This window comes from Ochlerotatus camptorhynchus, unplaced genomic scaffold (assembly GCF_037179485.1).
Source record: "Ochlerotatus camptorhynchus isolate MF236.1 unplaced genomic scaffold, CSIRO-AGI_Acam_v1.1 ptg000503l, whole genome shotgun sequence".
Classification (NCBI taxonomy): Eukaryota; Metazoa; Arthropoda; class Insecta; order Diptera; family Culicidae; genus Ochlerotatus; species Ochlerotatus camptorhynchus.
This window is the reverse complement of record NW_027040988.1, coordinates 3,598,227-3,616,125: the sequence shown is the minus strand read 5'-3', so window position 1 is coordinate 3,616,125 and position 17,899 is coordinate 3,598,227. Positions and strand designations below refer to the sequence as shown.

At 38.7% G+C, this 17,899-nt stretch overlaps 1 protein-coding gene across 11 annotated transcripts in view; it reads left to right on the top strand.

Annotated features, from left to right (window-relative positions):
* Positions 1-17,899, top strand: part of LOC135712708 (MAP/microtubule affinity-regulating kinase 3-like) — a 384,511-nt gene that overhangs the window by 174,692 nt on the left and 191,920 nt on the right. For 2 of the 11 annotated variants that reach the window (XM_065235721.1, XM_065235711.1), the window contains exon 1: positions 9,488-10,717. The exons of 2 other annotated variants lie outside the window; for them this stretch is intronic. The gene's annotated coding sequence lies outside the window, so the exon portion shown is untranslated. Of the gene's footprint in view, positions 1-9,479; positions 10,718-17,899 lie in introns of those variants that run through there. 7 more of the 11 variants (XM_065235713.1, XM_065235712.1, XM_065235710.1 and 4 more) reach the window with 6 other exon arrangements.

The following is a 17,899-nucleotide window of genomic DNA, read 5'->3' as shown; positions in this document are numbered from 1 at the left end:
TTCTTATAATTTTGAAAGCCGGGTAGTAGCAGAACTTATGTTTTCACGAATCGAAAGGCTTTGGTTAGCTGAGTAACTTTGTCCAAGACAGCACCTTCTTAGGTGGACAGAGTCTCGAGATATAGCTCATACTAGAAGTTCACATATTCACGTAGGGAATTTATTTCAAACTAGCCAAACTCTGCAACCCGATTGAGAAAAAATGTAAGATAATCTTACCGTTTTGTACGAAAGATCTACCTAATCTGTAATAAATCACTGCGGATTTAGACTTTGAGCAGTTCCAGACCGTTTAGCGAAAAAATAAAATTTTAGATTTTACCTCTCATAATTCCATTAAAGATTGCATAATGATTCGCTAGGGGCAATGAACCAAGTTTGTGCTGGAATACGTCCATTTTGACTCACGCAACATGAGAGAAAGTTGTAGGAAACTGGATTGCGTTTTCAGAAACAACTTCATTAAAAAAAAGTACATTTTAAAGATTTCTAAACTTATGTATATTTTAAAGATGTTTTTCAATGTGTTTTTTTTTCTGAAAATGCAATCCAGTTTGCTACAACTTTGTCTCAGACGTCATTTCGATTAGATGAGCCGTTTTCGTGCTATGATATATTTAAAAATATCGCATCTACAATTTTTTTAAATTAGGCTTAAATCACAAGAGCCGGATTCCGACACAAACTTGGTTCCATGCCCCTAATGAACAATTATGCAAAGTTTTATGGAATTCGGAGAGGGAAGATAACTTTTCAATCATAAATCATCGGAAGATTTTTAATTTTTTTATTAACTGAAATTCATAATAGCTCTTTTTTTTCTTTGATTTTGTTTTCCGTCGATCTTGTTTTCCGTGCTGAGCACCAATGCTACCGACGCCAGAGAGGTAGGTCCCACACTTGAACCCTACCTATCGACCCATCAACTCATGAACCGGGGACCAACGGCTTTACTTCCCTTCCGAAGGAAGGCGTGAATCAGAGCTTTATGCCTCAGAACATCAATTTGAGCAGATTTTTACCACAGCAATGAACTAGAATTGTTATGAGGTTAGGGTCTTGTTTTCAGTCTCTTTCATGTAACAACCTTATCGGGATACCTTACACTTAGAAATACATAATCTTACACGTGACGGAATCCATATTTTACATAAAGAATGAAACGTAAACAAACATGTCATTTAAAATTAAGTGCTCCGAGACTGAAAAGTTCGAAAGTACGTTTGATTGAGCTGAATTTCGCGTCTATTATGACTCAATTTTATGTCAAAATAGACGCTCGTATATGTCAGTCTTAGAGCACCTAAATTTACATCAATTTTTCAAAGTGTGTAGGACCAAACATAAAAGATGAATAGGATGAGGTCAATTATTCTGCTTTGATCCACATTGATGTGCAACTGTATATTACCATTGCAGCTTAACAACACATTCCACCCGTGTTAGTTTCACATGTCACGGAGAAATCCCCGACATCTTAATCATCAACGCCAATATTGACATGTTCGATATTTTCGTCTTACTTGAGTCATTCACACTTGCGTGCAAATCCTCCAATAGTAACGGCCAAGATTCAACGCATTCAGCCAGCACTGTCCGGTGAAGCTGCTGAGTGCTGATGTCATCCGCCATCGTGTGTATGTGTGTGCGTGTGTTGTATCATGCACGCACTCATTGGTAAACCCATCGCACAGCTTATAACCTCTTTTGAACCGCTTTGTGCTTATCCACCAATTTTTCGTGCATTAGCCAACGTAACCTCTCGTCAATAGAGGTGTGATACGGACGGACTCCAACGGATCAAAATTCATAACCATTTCCCTCGTGCCCCGTGCACGCCCTCGGGCGTGTGTGTGTTTGAGTCTAGCCTACGTTCGAGTAACCGCGGTCATCGGAGTGCAAAAATGACTGTAAATTGGTCGTTTAAAGAGATTGGCCCAAATGGACGCACAAAACGAAAATAAACGCGAACGAGAGAAAGCGTCTCTCATTCATCCCGCACACCTCATATTCTATTCAAAGAATCGGTAATCGGCCAAAACTACATTTGCAACGAACATTCGTATTATTTTCAATTCCATTAAGGTACGTGTTTAATGCAGATACTCCGCTCCACACAGGCTCCGTGTCGTATATACATATCGATAGTTTCAGTCATTGATCATTTTCAATTGAAACTGACATACCGTTTCACACGGCAGTAGAAGCGACAGTGAGAGAAACGAGCGAGTGTATGGGTGTCTAATGACACTTTTCCATATCTATTTAGCCAATTTAAGTTCGGCTTTGTGTGTGCAGGTATACCTTAGCAGGTCCGATGCTGGAACTGGGCTTTTTGTTAGTCAATTCCGATCAATTTATGCGGAATGTGAGTCCGCCGCGTCCAGCTGCCATTGTTGACTCGCACACACCATCGCAGCTCCAAATTAGCATAGTTTATTATAGGTACCGTGTGTCTCGTTTCTCCGTTTTGATTAACAACGGCTTTTGACGTGCGGGGGAGCTGCACTTTGGTGAGCGAAAGTACAACTCTCGAGAGATTAGCGGAGAGCTCGGAGAGACATCGAAATATTTTTTACCGAGAGCCGGAGAGACGGACCGCAACTGAGCGGGAATGTGTCATACCTTCCTATACATACATGGCTACATCAACGAACTGGTTTGACGGGCTGTGTTGTTGTGTGTTGGAAACACCTTGCACACCGGACTGGTTGGCTCTCCGTCGGTTGGGATGATGGGCTTGGAAAGAGTATTGTTGCCATGTTGCTCTCACTTGTTCACTCTGCCGCTCTCGAGCGCTCTCTGAGAGTAAATTTAGGTTGATTGCTACCCCCTTAGTTGGACGTACTAGTGAAGGTAAAACGTTGCGTCCGATTGGAAGTTTTTTGGTAAATAACTGTTGTATATCTACGCTAGTGCACCGTTCTAATGCTGAATTGCCAAGAGCGGCAGATTTTTTTTTTTTTTTTTTTTTAAATCTTTATTTTAGAGATTTTTAGCCTGAGGCTAGTTCATCTCTTATGAGCGGCAGATATCATCTCTCTTGATCTTCATAATAAAGCACATAATTCTGGTATAATGAGAATATCTGATGAGAGGATGTCTGAAGTTTTGAATTTCTTAATTGCTTACCAATGCACAGTGGTCCAGAATGCAGATTTAGGTGGAATGATATGTTTTGAGCCTGAAATTGAAACTTTAGACTAAAAGTCTCTTCTACAAAGTTGTTCCTTATAGTTAGGCCCTCATTTTTATGACAATGAATTCTAGGGTGGTTCCTATTATCATTAAAATCAAAAATCTAACTTTTTTGTTTGAATAAATTAAGGTATACATTCTTTGACAAAGTTATAGCTGAGCTAATTTCAAGCAACTTTTTTGAAAATAACTTTTTTGTATCTCTTAAATTGGCCGATTTAGAGCTATTTTCTTGAATTAAGTTAGGGTGGCTCTTAAAAAAACAGTTTTTTTGCTCTAGTTTTCTTATTTCGAATTTCTCAGCAAAAGTGTTTTCAGATAACTTTTAGATCTTAAGAAGGCGCAACTTTTGCTTCACAAAGCTTGTCAATATCTTTCGCCGATCAAGAGTTATTGACGTTTTTATACTAAAAATATGCACATTTCAAATGTTAATATCTCTAGTTGGGGCAAACAAAAAAAAAAAGTTTTTTTGCAGCATTTGAAAGGGCGTATGTTATTCTCAGTAATATGAAAAAATTGGAGGTATGTTATTTTTTTAACTCGTATAAAATCAATTTGAGTTTATTCATATTGTTTACTATATTTGAGTATATCTTTTTTATTAGAAGAGATACAGGCAACAAATCCAGCTATAAAACATTCGTCTTAAAGAATTTAAAAAGTCTCTAGAAGATGACTTTCATGATATTTTTTTTTTACTCAGCTATAACTTTGTCGAAGAATGTATACCTTAATTTATTCAAACAAAAAAGTTAGATTTTTGATTTTAATGATAATAGGAACCACCCTAGAATTCATTGTCATAAAAATGAGGGCCTAACTATAAGGAACAACTTTGTAGAAGAGACTTTTAGTCTAAAGTTTCAATTTCAGGCTCAAAACATATCATTCCACCTAAATCTGCATTCTGTACCACTGTGCAATGTTATATGATGAGAATGTATCTCATGGACTGAATGCCATCAGAATATCAAAGGATATCTGAATCAATTTGCGTGATTTCTTGATCAGTTGAAGGTCTGCAGAATAATTCCTGATGATCCTGATGTAATATTAAAATTTGTGAAGGATTGAAGGTCTTCAGATATAGAGAATATCTGAAGGGCTTAATTTGACCCTTATGATTTGGATAACGTATGATATTTTGTCAATAAAAGAGTATTTTGAAGTTAACAAAGTCTTCCAAATGTGTTAAGTCTGCCATGACATACAATACAACATGATGCGTTATGGTCTCATATAGTTCTACAGATTCTTACAATCAACAGAACATCGTAGACGACTTTGGTGAGCTTGTAAAACATCAAGATCTGATCTTCTGGATGGTTGGGAAAACCACTGATATGTTGTTAATACTAATGTCCTAAATTATGTTAAGCACTGCAGATTCGTACAGTATATCTGAAACACCGTGGAAGACTTTATTGAACCTGTAGAATTTCTAGATTTAAAATCCAGGATATTTTGGAGACCCCAAAATACTTCATCATTACAAGTATACATACCTCATAATACTATAGGGTTCCAAGAAGCTCACCTGGTCATCGTTCAATACCTGGTTTAGTCTATAGAACATCAAAATGGACTTCAGGTACTTTCAGGAGGCACAAGACCCCGTTGAAAACGTAGAACATTAAGATCCAAATCTCACCATAATTTGGAGATCCCGAAACACGTTGTAACAACAACCATGTATCTCACTTGATATTATGAGACTCCACGAAGATAGATGCAAGAGCTAAAATATCCAGTTGGGACATCATTTAATAACTCTTTGAAGCTATGGAACATAAGATCTGAACTTCAGGATGATTCGGCGAATCTAAGTTATTATTTAAACACACCAATAAATCTCACATGATGGTAGGAGGTCTCACGAAGCACTGCAGATTAATTAATGTAGTCGGAACATTGAACAGAACTTCATTGACCAGGCAGGTGCTGTCATGCTAAATTGCGAGATGGTTACTTACTGATTTTTCATGTGTGTGCCTATATAGCTACTATGATTGTAATTTTGGAATTTACACTCAATTTATCTAAAGCTAAAACTGGGATACGGGTAAAAAATCAGCTCGCCATAAAACTTAAAAATACTATTCTAAACTCTGCCATATTTTGTATCAGACGTTTCGGTCTTTGAAATTGGCCTTTCTCGGGAGATATGAAGCTATGCCGTCTTTCGTTCAGCGCTAAATGTTTTACGATCTTAATCTAAAACTAGTCCTGATTAAAATCTCATCTATCTCTTGGATCGGAACGCTCTGGTCTGGACTATTCTCAAGTTTTCGATGCTTCCCTGAAGTTAATGGAACTTTTCTAAAGGTCTTTAACCTTCAATACAGTTTGCTAGACTTCCCTGAATTTCTCAGAACTTTTTAAAGTTCCCGCAATTTTCCTGAAGTAAATTGAACTGCCTTGAAATTCTTCGATCTATGCTTATTTAAGCTCTCAAAATTTACCTGAAATTTTGTTAAACATACTTCCTTGAAGCTCAAGGAATTCCCTTGAACTATTTTTTGTGAACCCTCTTGACGTTATTTAATCTTTCCTGAAGTTCTCGCTACTCTTCTGATGATGTTGCTGGAGTTGCCCTTCCCGACGTTTTTTGAATCTCCGTGAATTTCAGTGAAGTTTTCGAAAGTTCTCTAAACTTCCCTGATGCTCTCAGTAATTTTTGAAACTTCTACGTATTCAACATCTTCTGAATTCAGTGGAACTGACCTAAAGTTCTCAAAATTTACCTGCAGTTCTCTGAACTTTCCTAAAATTCCCTCAATTTTCCTCATACTCATGGTCTCAGTTCTCACAACTGCTTGAAGCTTCGTAACTCCATTTAAGATCTTTTAACTCAAGTTAAGTGTTGGCAGTTTTCCTGAAGTTAACGCTGCCCTGTAGCTATCGGAACTTATCTGTATGATCTTGAAGCTTGCGCGGATTTATGGACGTTCCCGAAGTTTTTGGAACTACCCTCAAGTTTTCTAAACTTCCTTTAAATTCTTAGAAATTCCAAGAATTGAAGGTTCCCGCATTTTTTTCGATGTTAATAGAACTAACATAAAGTTTACAAAATTTTGCTGAAGGTCTCATTAAAAATCACGCAATTTTCCTGACGTTCATGGGACGTTTTTAAAAGATTTTTTAACTTTGTTCTTGGAAAATCTGTAAAGCTTCTGCATTTTTCTTTCTGAAGTTAATTCAAAGGTCCTTAAGTTCTCATTTTTTTTCCTGAAGTTTTCGGAACTTCCCTAAAGTTTCCACCATTCCAAAGCTCCTGAAATTGTCTGGAAGTTAATAAAACTGTCACGAAGTTCTCTGTTCGTCTTAGTTCACGTAATATTCCTGAAGTTCAATTAACTGTGCTGTAGTTTTCGGAATCTACCCTTAGAGATCTTAATGTTTTACTTTTTTGTAGTTCTCGAAACTTACCTGAAGTTTTAAAACTTATCGGAATGTTTCGGATATTCCTTACTGTTCTTGGAAGATTTCTGAAGTTTAGAAAACTGCTCGAATATGCTCCTATTTCCCTGATTTTTGTTTTGCAATTAATTTCTCTGATTGTCCTGAAAAAATAATTTAAAATTAGTTAAACAATTCTGAATTTCGATGTAAATAAAACCGTTCAAAAACTGGCCAAGTTTTCTTATGCAATTTCAGTATGCTAGAGACAAGGCACTTTGTTTTATTCTGCCAATTTTTGTTAAGCGTCTGTTTTTAACACTAAGGGTGGAGCAATATTTCTACACTTCGAAGCGCCTTGTGTTAATTGGCATTCAAAAATTCCTTAATGTCTTTGGAAATTTAGTTACCTGTCTTCACAAACGGACATGAGCATTAGGGTGCTTCATTTTGAAAAAAAGTGATGAATTTTGGATAGGCCACCGTCCAGTTCATATCATTGACTCAAAATATGAACCTGTGCAACAAATGGTAAAAATTGATGAAGGTTTAGAGTTCCCGTAAATCATTTGAAGTTTTGAATTACTATGGAAGATTTTCAAAAATCACTTATAGGGTAGAGCGCTACTTCGTCGTAATCGCCCATTTCCGTTCTATCGATCAGAAAAGAGCAATAATATCAATGATTTCACCGAGCACAAATCAATAATAGGTTTGTTCCGATGCGTTAGTTCATTAGCTATAACATAAATCCTGTTAGAGCGCATTGTATGAATATTTACGCTCATTGTTCTCAAAACAAAAGAAGCACTCCTAGCGTATCCCCTTTTTCTACGTTTATCCGTAGGACGAAGAAAAACTAATGGCGTTTCAACGCGTTTGGACGGAATTGAAACTCGTAGGACGGATTTAGAATCAAGAAGCAGTATTAGATTTTAAGAAATATCTCAACAATTTGTGATTCTTTATCAAATCCAACGGTACATATGGAAAGGTGAATAAATTTAGAAGTCATCTCTGAAAGAAATATTCCATTTTTTGTTCAAACCCGTTCAAAAAAGATAGGTAAAACGCGGGTTGTGCTTAGTAGGACGGAAATTAGATCAAAACCCCTATCGCTCTAAATTTGCTTGTACATGTCCAAATGTTTGAAAAATCTAATATGTTGTTGCTATGGCAATGACCAACAAGTATTTTGTTATTACGATCAGTTTTACAGCATATCAACAAAGATAGAAATGCGAAAAAATGACGAAATAGGGTAAATGGTGCTGATTGACTGGGAAATGTTATGAGTTGGAAATGGCTTTTCAGTCTTGATAAAATTAAAATATTGTTATATTTTTGACCAATGTTTCGGTCCGTTTGGAACCTTCCAATAGGGTAAATTGACACATGAATATGAGCAAGACAAAAACGCCAATTTCATCACATGGACAACTTGTTGAGCATTGTCATGACAACCACTACTAATTTTGTTCAACGTTTGGACAACTACAACCAAAGTTAGAGCAATGTTAGTTAAAATCAATAATTTCCCATTTCCCTAAACCTTCATCAATCTTTACCATTTTGTTGCACAGGTTCATATTTTGGAATTATGAATCGCACTGGAGGGTTGCCTATCCGAAATTCATCACTGTTTTCAAAATGAAGCACCCTAATGAGCATTAACGAAGACAACAAATCAAGAAGACTGGCAACTTTGCCAGAATCCATGCGAAAGAGACAGTAGCGCTGTGCTTGGGCAAAGGTGGAAGCAGTGTATAGAAGAATAAGCAAATACGCACACCTTTCTTCTATGGTTGGAATCATCGTTATAACAGTTGATCGGAGCATTTACTTTTGAGCGGCAGATGACGCGATTGTACCTATCTCATGGCGGACGTATGAGAAATTGGAAGAGTTGCCAGTCTTCTTGATATGTTGTCTTCGGTATTAATAAGGCGGTCCAAATAAGATGGAAATGGGCGCATCTTTAAATTTTGTTTTTAAATTTCGTATTGATGGGCGCTCAATTTGGCTAATATGAGCGCATAGTAATAGTGGGGCGTCCAAAAATTCGCTGAAGCATTTTGGTGCACAGCTTTTACAAATCGATATGTAGCATTACAAAACAAAAATTATGTACCCGGCTAGTTTTGATAAAAAAAAACACAAATCGGCTATCGGAGCTGGTTACTCATGGAGGCCTGCGGCAGATCCAGGATGATCTGGAGATCTTTTGATGTCATGTAAATTTCATATGTTGTTTGTAAGCTCTACACGCATTTTTGAACACGATAAAATATCCTACACGCGTCACAAAAATTGTTGAAAGTTCCTTAAAAGAAGAAGCCTGATAGTTTGTTCAGACTTTAGCTGATATCATGTAATATAGGCTTGTAATGAACTGAACTGAAACGGTAAGGTCCTTTTACATGTTGCTCGAGTTTAATTTGTTTACGTTTTTAAAGAGAGAGAACATGTAAAACATGAGTTAACACGACGCCACTAATTAGATTGCAAGATCATAGACAATGAATAATTGTATTTTTGATAAAAAAAATCTTATATTCAACACCCCGTCTCTCACTACAACTGCTGCATAGAGCATCCGCAACAACAACAATAACAACACCAACGGCAGCAGCAGTACTCGCTGCGTCCATTAGGGTGTGGAGAGAATCAACCGACAACGACTGCTGAATGAAAGAGAAACGAACAAGTCTCACCGACTACAAAGCAAAACTCTACCTTTTCTCGCGCCCCATTCGACTGAGAATTAGAATGAGGGACTCGGACCAACTGAACCGTCCGTCGCCGTCGTCATCGTCGACGGTAAAACAACAACAAAATACAGCGCAAGTAATAACAACAAAAACAAAACCCAGCAGCAGCAGCAGCAGAAATACCGAGAGCGAGAGTGAGAATAGGCAGACTGACAGGCCAGGCCCAAAACAGCAAAACATACAGACGGCAGTGTTTCATTATTCTGCCCTCGGTAGGCCTTCGGAGCGGGCGCACCTAGACCGAAGAAGACGTACGTACGAGCCACAGTTTCCTTCGTGTAGTGTGTGGATCATCGAGAATCCTCGGAACAGTCAGTTGGTGGGAGGAATTTCCATCCCCGTGTAACGCGTGTCACGGACGTCCTGTGTCCTGTTCGAGTAGAACGTCAAAGCGAATCGGAACAACGAAACGACGGTTCGTGGAAGATCATCGCGAGCGTGTTTGTTTGGGTTTGGATTATCGGGTGATCGCGACAGATTCCGAAGCTCTGCTGGCAGTTTCCAGCTAGATTACATAACGGAGTCAATTGGAAGTTAAACCAAATTTTGAAGTAGTTGTTACCAGTTGTTTTAAGAGTTTAACCTGTGCGTTAGTAGTACCCGGTAGTAGTTGCGACCGTCTCTATCTGTGATCAGAACTTCCTGCAAGGAAGCATTTTATCCGTGTTTGCATAATTCAGGAATCGTGTGGCAGATCATAAATATAGCAACAATTTAAATCAACTAGAGTGTGTCATAAAAGCCTGTACAGCATCCGTCGAAGAGCTATTTTTACGTGTATGCAGTGGTGTCATTACTATTCCAAAGAGTATCACCTTGATCCGCAATCAACAGCGACGAGCCAGTGTAGTTTAGTGACAACAGTGCAGAGAAGAGATCTGCCGTGTGATCGACACGATCGAGTATCAGTGTATGTGTGAGCGTGTATGTTTGTATAATCAAGTGGGATTAATCTAATTTACAATCATTCCGGAGATATATCCCGCTGTACAGCACCGGGTAATCAACGAGAACGAGAAGAGAAAAGCCCATTTGGAAGCGCAAGTGCGAATGTACGCGAAAGTGTCACCTTCTCTCCAGTAGTGGGCAGCAGTGCAGTGCAGGAAGAAGAACTCGAAAGTGCCTCTCCGGATACGTGTGTTTACGTCTGTCGGTGCCTGCATGTACGCGCAATATGTTAATTGAAACAAATAGAATTTAAATCAGCAAATATTTACATCAGTGTTATCTACCACATCGACTAACAAGTTAAACCAACCAGCAACCAAGTGAATATCGTTCCCGAAGTGAAACAAGTTCTGAACCGGAGAAAAAATCTACACTTTGGAGCACCTGTTTCCAGTAAAGTGAGCCATTCCGACAACTGTCGGAGTTTGTTGAAAGAAAGGAGAAACAGAAACGCAATCTTTCCACGAATCTTCCGAAGATGAGACCACATTCCTCGCTTCCCTGAACGAGTCACAGCTAAATCTTTTAATTGACCTACAGCGATAATAATGTATAACACACAAAAACGAACCGAAACCGGTTCAAAACCGACAAAATTGCACACACTACCGAACCCGACGAACCATACAAACGCGCAACGACATACGGTGACGGTTGTGGGGACGTTGAAAGTTTATAAACCAATCATTATCCAATTCCTCTCGCTTCTTTTTCCTACTCGAAACGGTGATGGCTGACATCAGTCAGCTCACATTAGCATCGCAACTGTGACATCAGTAGTCTCGTATGCCTATGAACAAAATAAACCTTCTTCACTGCAGAACTCACTCTGTCGGACTAACCTTGAGCGCCGCACACGTTTGAAACTTTGAATCTATTCAAATTGAATTCCCGATTTGGATTCGAGCCATCCATTCGAAGATGCTTCGATTGTGGGGCCACCTACACTTGCTTCGGCAGCAAATCTGCTGCTGCTGCCAGGTTCGTCCCCGAAAAAAGTTCGAAAATGACGGCACGTTTCCGTGCTGCTGCAGCGAGGAATGGGCTCGATCGTCTCTGGGGATTATTTTACTCACTTTTCAAATATTTATGAGGCAATAAATTTACGTTTTTTTTTTTTTCATATCTTGGGCGGATGCAAATATGCGCCTAATTTGAAGAAATTTATCGTCCCGGTCCCGGTCTCGGATCATTGGTTTTGGTTATGATAATGACGTTTAGTTTTCCGAAGAGATGAATTTATGCCAACGGGAAAAGTTGGATCAAATTTGCTTGGATATCAAAATTTTCTTAAATGGTAGAAAACACAAGACTCTTGTGGAATATATTTAGGGGATGGAAAGCTGGTCACGACTAGTTCTCAACTAAAACGACCACAACCTGAGGCAACTGTACAACTTTGTCTTAAACCTTTTATAAGGCCAGCATCGCTAAAGTCCGCTAAACAGTATGCCTTTACTCACCAGGACCAGGGTTGGCAAATGTCATTTTCAATTAAAGATCTCACGCGATATTTACAGCGATACTTCTGTCACTATCATGAGGATGAGGATGAGAAAACGATAATAGAGATTTTCTTCAAAATTTCATCGATTTTTTTTGTCATAACAGAACGTGACAGTGTTGTGATCATATTAAGAATATATTCACTCTACCGATCACATACGGTTGCTTCCTTAAATTCATCTAAAGCAGTTAGAAATGTTGATGTCAAAACCGCATAAAAAATATTCTTATGATAGGTAGTTTCGTCTCGTGATAGTGAGAGGACTTGTTTTCTCATTGTCACATGACGGCCGTGATATTTACCAGCTCTGACCAGGATACCCTAGTGTGTTACTTTGAAACCAAAATGACAACTTTATAAAAGGTCGTACTGAACTGAACAACTTTGTCAATGCCAGGAATTTAATATATAGTCTCTGAACTAAAATGGATGCTATCAGAAAGGTCCTACTGAACTGGATAATATTGCCGAAGAAGGACCACCATCAGAAAGGTCTTACTGAAGTGGACAACTTTGCTAAATCGCTAGTGTCACGATATCAACAGTAAAGTAGTGGTCTTACTGAACTGGACAAATTATGAATTCCCTGCTGAATTTGCCCCTAAAAGAAAAGTCTTACGGCACTGAACAACTTAGCAAAAGACATAAAGATTCGAATAACCAAATCACGAGAAATCAGCAAAAACAATATTTCTTTGCTCGGCGTAGCGCCATGTAGTGAGTCAAGCCTGAATTAAATGAGACCATATCAAACCTGAACAAATGTGCTACCAAAAACTAAAATGATCACTACCAGAAAGGTGGTGTGGATACCTTAACCAAATCCCTTATGTGACCAAATTCGTGAGATATCACGCGAAACAAGATTTCTTTGATCATTAGCGCCAAGTAGTGTGTCAATTGTGACCTAAAATTAACACAAATAAACATTACTTACAATTACTGAACTGGACACATTTAGAATTGTGCTCTGAATAGGCCACTAAAAGAAAAATCTTATGGTACTAAGTAAGTGAGTCAAGCCGGAACTAAATAAGGCCGTACCAAACCTGAAAAAATTGCCTTTAATTCCTAAAATGGCCAATATCAGGTAGGTCGTAGTGAAGTGAACAATTTTGACAAATGTTAAGTGCCATTATACCACCACTAAAGAAGAGGTCTCGCTGAGCTGGACAAATTTGGAATTATGTACAAAATTGGTCGCTACGAGAAAAGTTTTATGGCACTGAACAACTTTGCAAAAGACAAGAAGATTTGATGTCTAATCTAATCTAACACCATAACAGCAAATTTTTGAAAACATCCTGGGAAATGATCACGGGCCTACCGTGTGGCATTTAAGGGGCAAGATGATTCAGAAAGCATCGAGTCTGTTTAAAACGAAGTTTTAAAAAAGATGCTTCAGAATCCAATAAATGGATGAACCGTGGACATCTCGTACTGTACGGCTAAGGCCTTGTTTTGTCCTCTGCTGTCCGAAGAAGTCGTCTCCACTCTACTCGATCCATGGCCACACTTCACCAGCCTCGTAGTCTGCGAAGGGTCCGCAGGTCGCCTTCTACTAGGTCGATCCACCTTGCCTGCTGCGCGCCTCTTCTTCCTGTTCCTGTTGGGGCGCTTTCGAGAACCATTTTCACTGGGTCGTCGTGCGGCATTCTTACGACGTGCCCAGCCCACCGTAGTCGCCCATTTTTTGCAATGTGGACGATGGATGGTTCTCCCAGCAGCTGGTGCAATTCGTGGTTCATTCGCCTCCTCCACGTTCCGTCATCCATCTGCACTCCACCGTAGATGGTACGCAACACTTTCCGTTCGAAAACACCAACCGGTCTAACCAGCGTCTTGTAGATAGTCAACTTCGTGCGGCGGCAAATTTTATTTGACCGGAGCGTCCTCCGGAGTCCGAAGTAGGCACGATTTCCTGCCATTATGCGTCTTTGAATTTCTCTGTTGGTATCATTTTTGGCGGTCACCAGTGAGCCCAAGCACACGAACTCATCGACCACCTCGATTTCGTCACCGTCAATCTGACTCGGGGTGGGAGGCTAACCTTTCATGTATTTTGTCTTTGATGCGTTGATGGCAAGTCCAATCCGCCTAGCTTCAGCCTTCAGTCTGATGTACGTTCCCGCCATCGTCTCAAAGTTCCGTGCCATGATGTCGATGTACTGTACTGTACGTTCCGTTTTTGGTAATTATATGATCAGTTGGTCGTTGGAAGCATCTAGGTTAGAAAGGTTAAGCAATGCTCCATTCTCCTCTGACGGTTAGGACATAAGCACTAACTCTTGTCCCAGCCTTTTATGGCTTATGGTTACTGGCTTTTTGAAAAGAGAAGAGTGAAAGGAAAGGAGTAGGACAAGGAGAAAAGGATTATCTATAATCTGTGAACATAAACAATATGTTCGATTTGAAATATAGGGGAAATGGCTCTAATGTTGGCCTATGGATCTAAGATTGGGCCCATCGCTAAAAATCTGCTATTTATCAATTGTATCTAGATGATCGCGTCATTGGAACGGTACTAATGGATATTTTTAGTTGCTATTGAAAATTTAGTCGATTGCTGAATTTATGTATGGGCCTAAATTAGGGACACTTAGGCCAACATTACATACATTTCCCCTACAACATTAAAATTCATAACGGAGGTGGTCACTACCCAAGTCTGGTCACTATTAACAAGGCATAAAAAGTGGCAAGGACTAACATGTGTACCATTGATTACTGAAAAATACTGTTCCCCTAGTTTGAAGTTGTCAGTACCAGTACGTACCACGAAAATGTGATCTACCAGCGTTGCGTGTTGCAAAAGACATGAAGATTTGATTTGACAAAAATCACGAGAAATCATGCAAACTAAATGTATTGGTGTAGGGCAATTAGTGAGTCAAGCCTAAACTAAATAAAGCCGTATCGAACATGAAAAAAATTGAGGCTATCAAAAACTAAAATGAGCAGAAAGGTCTTCATGAAGTAGGTATACAATTTTACAAAATTTCTTGTGTGATTGGCAGTTCTGCCAATGGCCAATAAGAACGACCTAAATTTGAGTTTAGTTCCCTCATCAATCACAATGTGCAGGAACTCAGTAATAAGTAAATTTGCCTCATGTTTTTCCAGGTTTGTCTAGGAAAAAATCCCGAATATAGTAAAGATTGGATTCACTCAGTATCCTCAGTTTCCTATTGGTAGACTGACTAGACTGAGTAAAGTTTTCGTCAATTTTCCTCATATTCCGGCAGATTTTTGAGGCAAAACATGAGGCAAATTTACTCATCACTGAGTATCTTGCACTTTTTGCGATAATGAGTAAACTAAACTCAAATTTGGGTTGTTCTCATTGGCCGTGCAGGCGACGAAGGTCAAAATCCTGAGGGACGGAGAAATTGCTTGAAATTAACGAAATTAAATAGAGATAGATCGAACATAAATTCTGGCAACCCTGTTCGAAAATCGTTTGAACGATAATGTCGATAATACATGAATGTTCAAGGTTGATTTTCGAACTGCCACTAAAAAGCTGAACAATCACCGACGAACCAACATGATACCGAAGCACAGACCTAATGAAACTCCTTAAACTCACATGAGGTTAGCTACTTTTGCCCCGTGAATTTAGATAGCCTTCACCTTGAGCTTCAAATTCAGTTCCCATAATTTTTCGAAGAAAAGTTAGGTAGGCTACTTTATTTAAGAGACTTTCAGCCATTGACTGGGATTTTTCAGGAAAGTTCTTTGAGTTTCACGACAATTCTGCCCACTTTAAAGACGGAAAGTTTAGAAAAGTTCTGCAAACATTAAAGACGGTTTGCGAACTTCAGCGCAGTTTTGTGAACGTCAGTGAAGATATACGAACTTAAGGAAAGTATTGTCTACTTCAGGATAAATCTGTGAGCTCCAGGGACATTTTGCTAACATACAGAAAGCTCTACGAAGTTCAATGAAGTTTTGCGAACTCCCGTGAAAAGTTCTGTGAACTTCAAACGGATTCTGAGAATTTGAGCGAATTGCTTCAAACTTTTGGGACGTTTTGTATTTTTGTCGGCAAGATATTCGAACTTAAGTGAAAGTTTTGAAAACCTTAGGGGCGTTCTGTGAAACTCGGGATATTTTTGCGATCTTCACGGAGATTCTGCGAGGATGATGAGAGGACTTCTGCAAACACATGTAAATTCTATTAACTCCATGAAGCCCTTTCGACCTCAAGGAAATTTTTATGAACTTCAAAAAAGTTCCGGAAACCCCAGAAAATTCTTGCAAACTAAAAAAAAAACGGATAAGTTCAACAACATTCAGAGAAGTTCTGACAAGCTTCAGGAAAATTCTGCAAACCTTAAAGACGTGCTTCGAACTTCAGAGAAAATTTTCAACGTACTTCAAACTTCAGGGAAATACTTTGTAACTCAGAGAAGTTCTACATACTTCAGGAATATTCTGCGAACCTTAGGGACGTTTTGCGAGCTTCAGGGAAGTTCAATGCCCTTTTGCAAAATTATATTAGAGCACAGTCCTAATGAAACTCCTCAAATTCAAATCAGGTTAGCTACTCTTGCCCAGTGAATTTAGCAATGAGCTTCAACGCAGTTCCCATAATTTTTCTAAGGAAGCTTTCAGGAAAGCTATGCGAGCAGTGCTGCGTGCTGTCAACAATGTCAGTTGACGTAAGATATTGTTCTAGCTCTGAATTTCACTTCCGACACTGATATTCGTAGTAAGCATGATATCAGGGGTACGGCTTTCACATTACTATCCATATGAATATCACTAGGAAATGTTAAAAATCTTACTTTTATCTCAATAAGTCAACATTTTTGTATAACCTTTGCATTGTTTTAATATTACTAGTGAGTTTTCTAATAATCGGTTCTCGATTAGCTGGCGTATATAAGAAACAAATGCGGCAGAACTTTGAATATCAGTGCCCCTTTACGATGTCAATGTCATTTGCGCACTGACATTGAGGCGAATGACATCGATATTATAACTGTGCGAGCTGATACTGATATCAGGAGAATAGAGAAGTTCAACATTTTTTAGGTATTGATATTTATATTTTGCAGCACTGTCTGCGAGTTTCAAGGAAAGTTCTGCAAACATTAAAGACTGTTTGCGAACTTCACGTGAAGATTTTCGAGCTTCAGGAAAACTCTACGAACGTCAGTGAAGTTCTGCGAACTCCAAGTAAGTTATGCAAACTCTAGCAAAGTTCTGCGAACTTCTGATAGATTCTGAGAATGTTAGAGAACTGCTTCAAACTTTAGGCACGTTCTGCACGTTTTTTTGAAAATTCGTTGAACTTAAACGCAATTTTTAAATGCAGTATGCAAACAATAGGGTCGTTCTGCGAACTTTAGGATATTTTTACGAGCTTCAAGGAAATTCTGCGAACTTGAGAGGACTTCTGCAAACACATGTAAATTCTATAAATACCAGGAAAGTTGTACGAACTTCAATGAAGATCTTCGAACTCAATAAAAATATACAAAAAGTGCCGGGAACTTCAGGAAATTCTTGCAGGCTCCAAAGAAACAGAGAAGTTCATCCTCATTCAGAGAAGGTCATTGAACTTCAGAGAAGTTCTACAAATTGAAGGAAAATTATGCAAACCTTTAAGACGTGCTTGGAATTTCAGAGAAGTTTTTCGATCTTTAAGAAAAGTACTGCAAACTTCTGGAAAATACTTTGATCTTTAGAGAAGTTCTACGAACTTCAGAAATATTCTGCGAACTTCATGGATGTTTTGCGAGCTTCAGGGAAGTTCATTGTCGATCCATTAATTGTCTACGAACTTCAAGAGAATTATGTGTACTCTTGCAAATTATACTGAACTTCAATGTAGCTCTGCAAACTTCAGGCAAGTTCTACAAAAATAATATAGTTTTATAATACTTTAAGGACGCTCTGCCAATCGTAGGGAAAACTCCAAAATACCTTGAAAAAAACGGAAATCCTCAGGGAATTTTATTTTTCCTGAAAAAAACTGGAATTCTCGCGGAATTTTCAAATTATTATGTCAAGCATCAAGCAAATCTTAAAAAACTAGAATAGTACGCCAAGGAAGCTTCTCAAT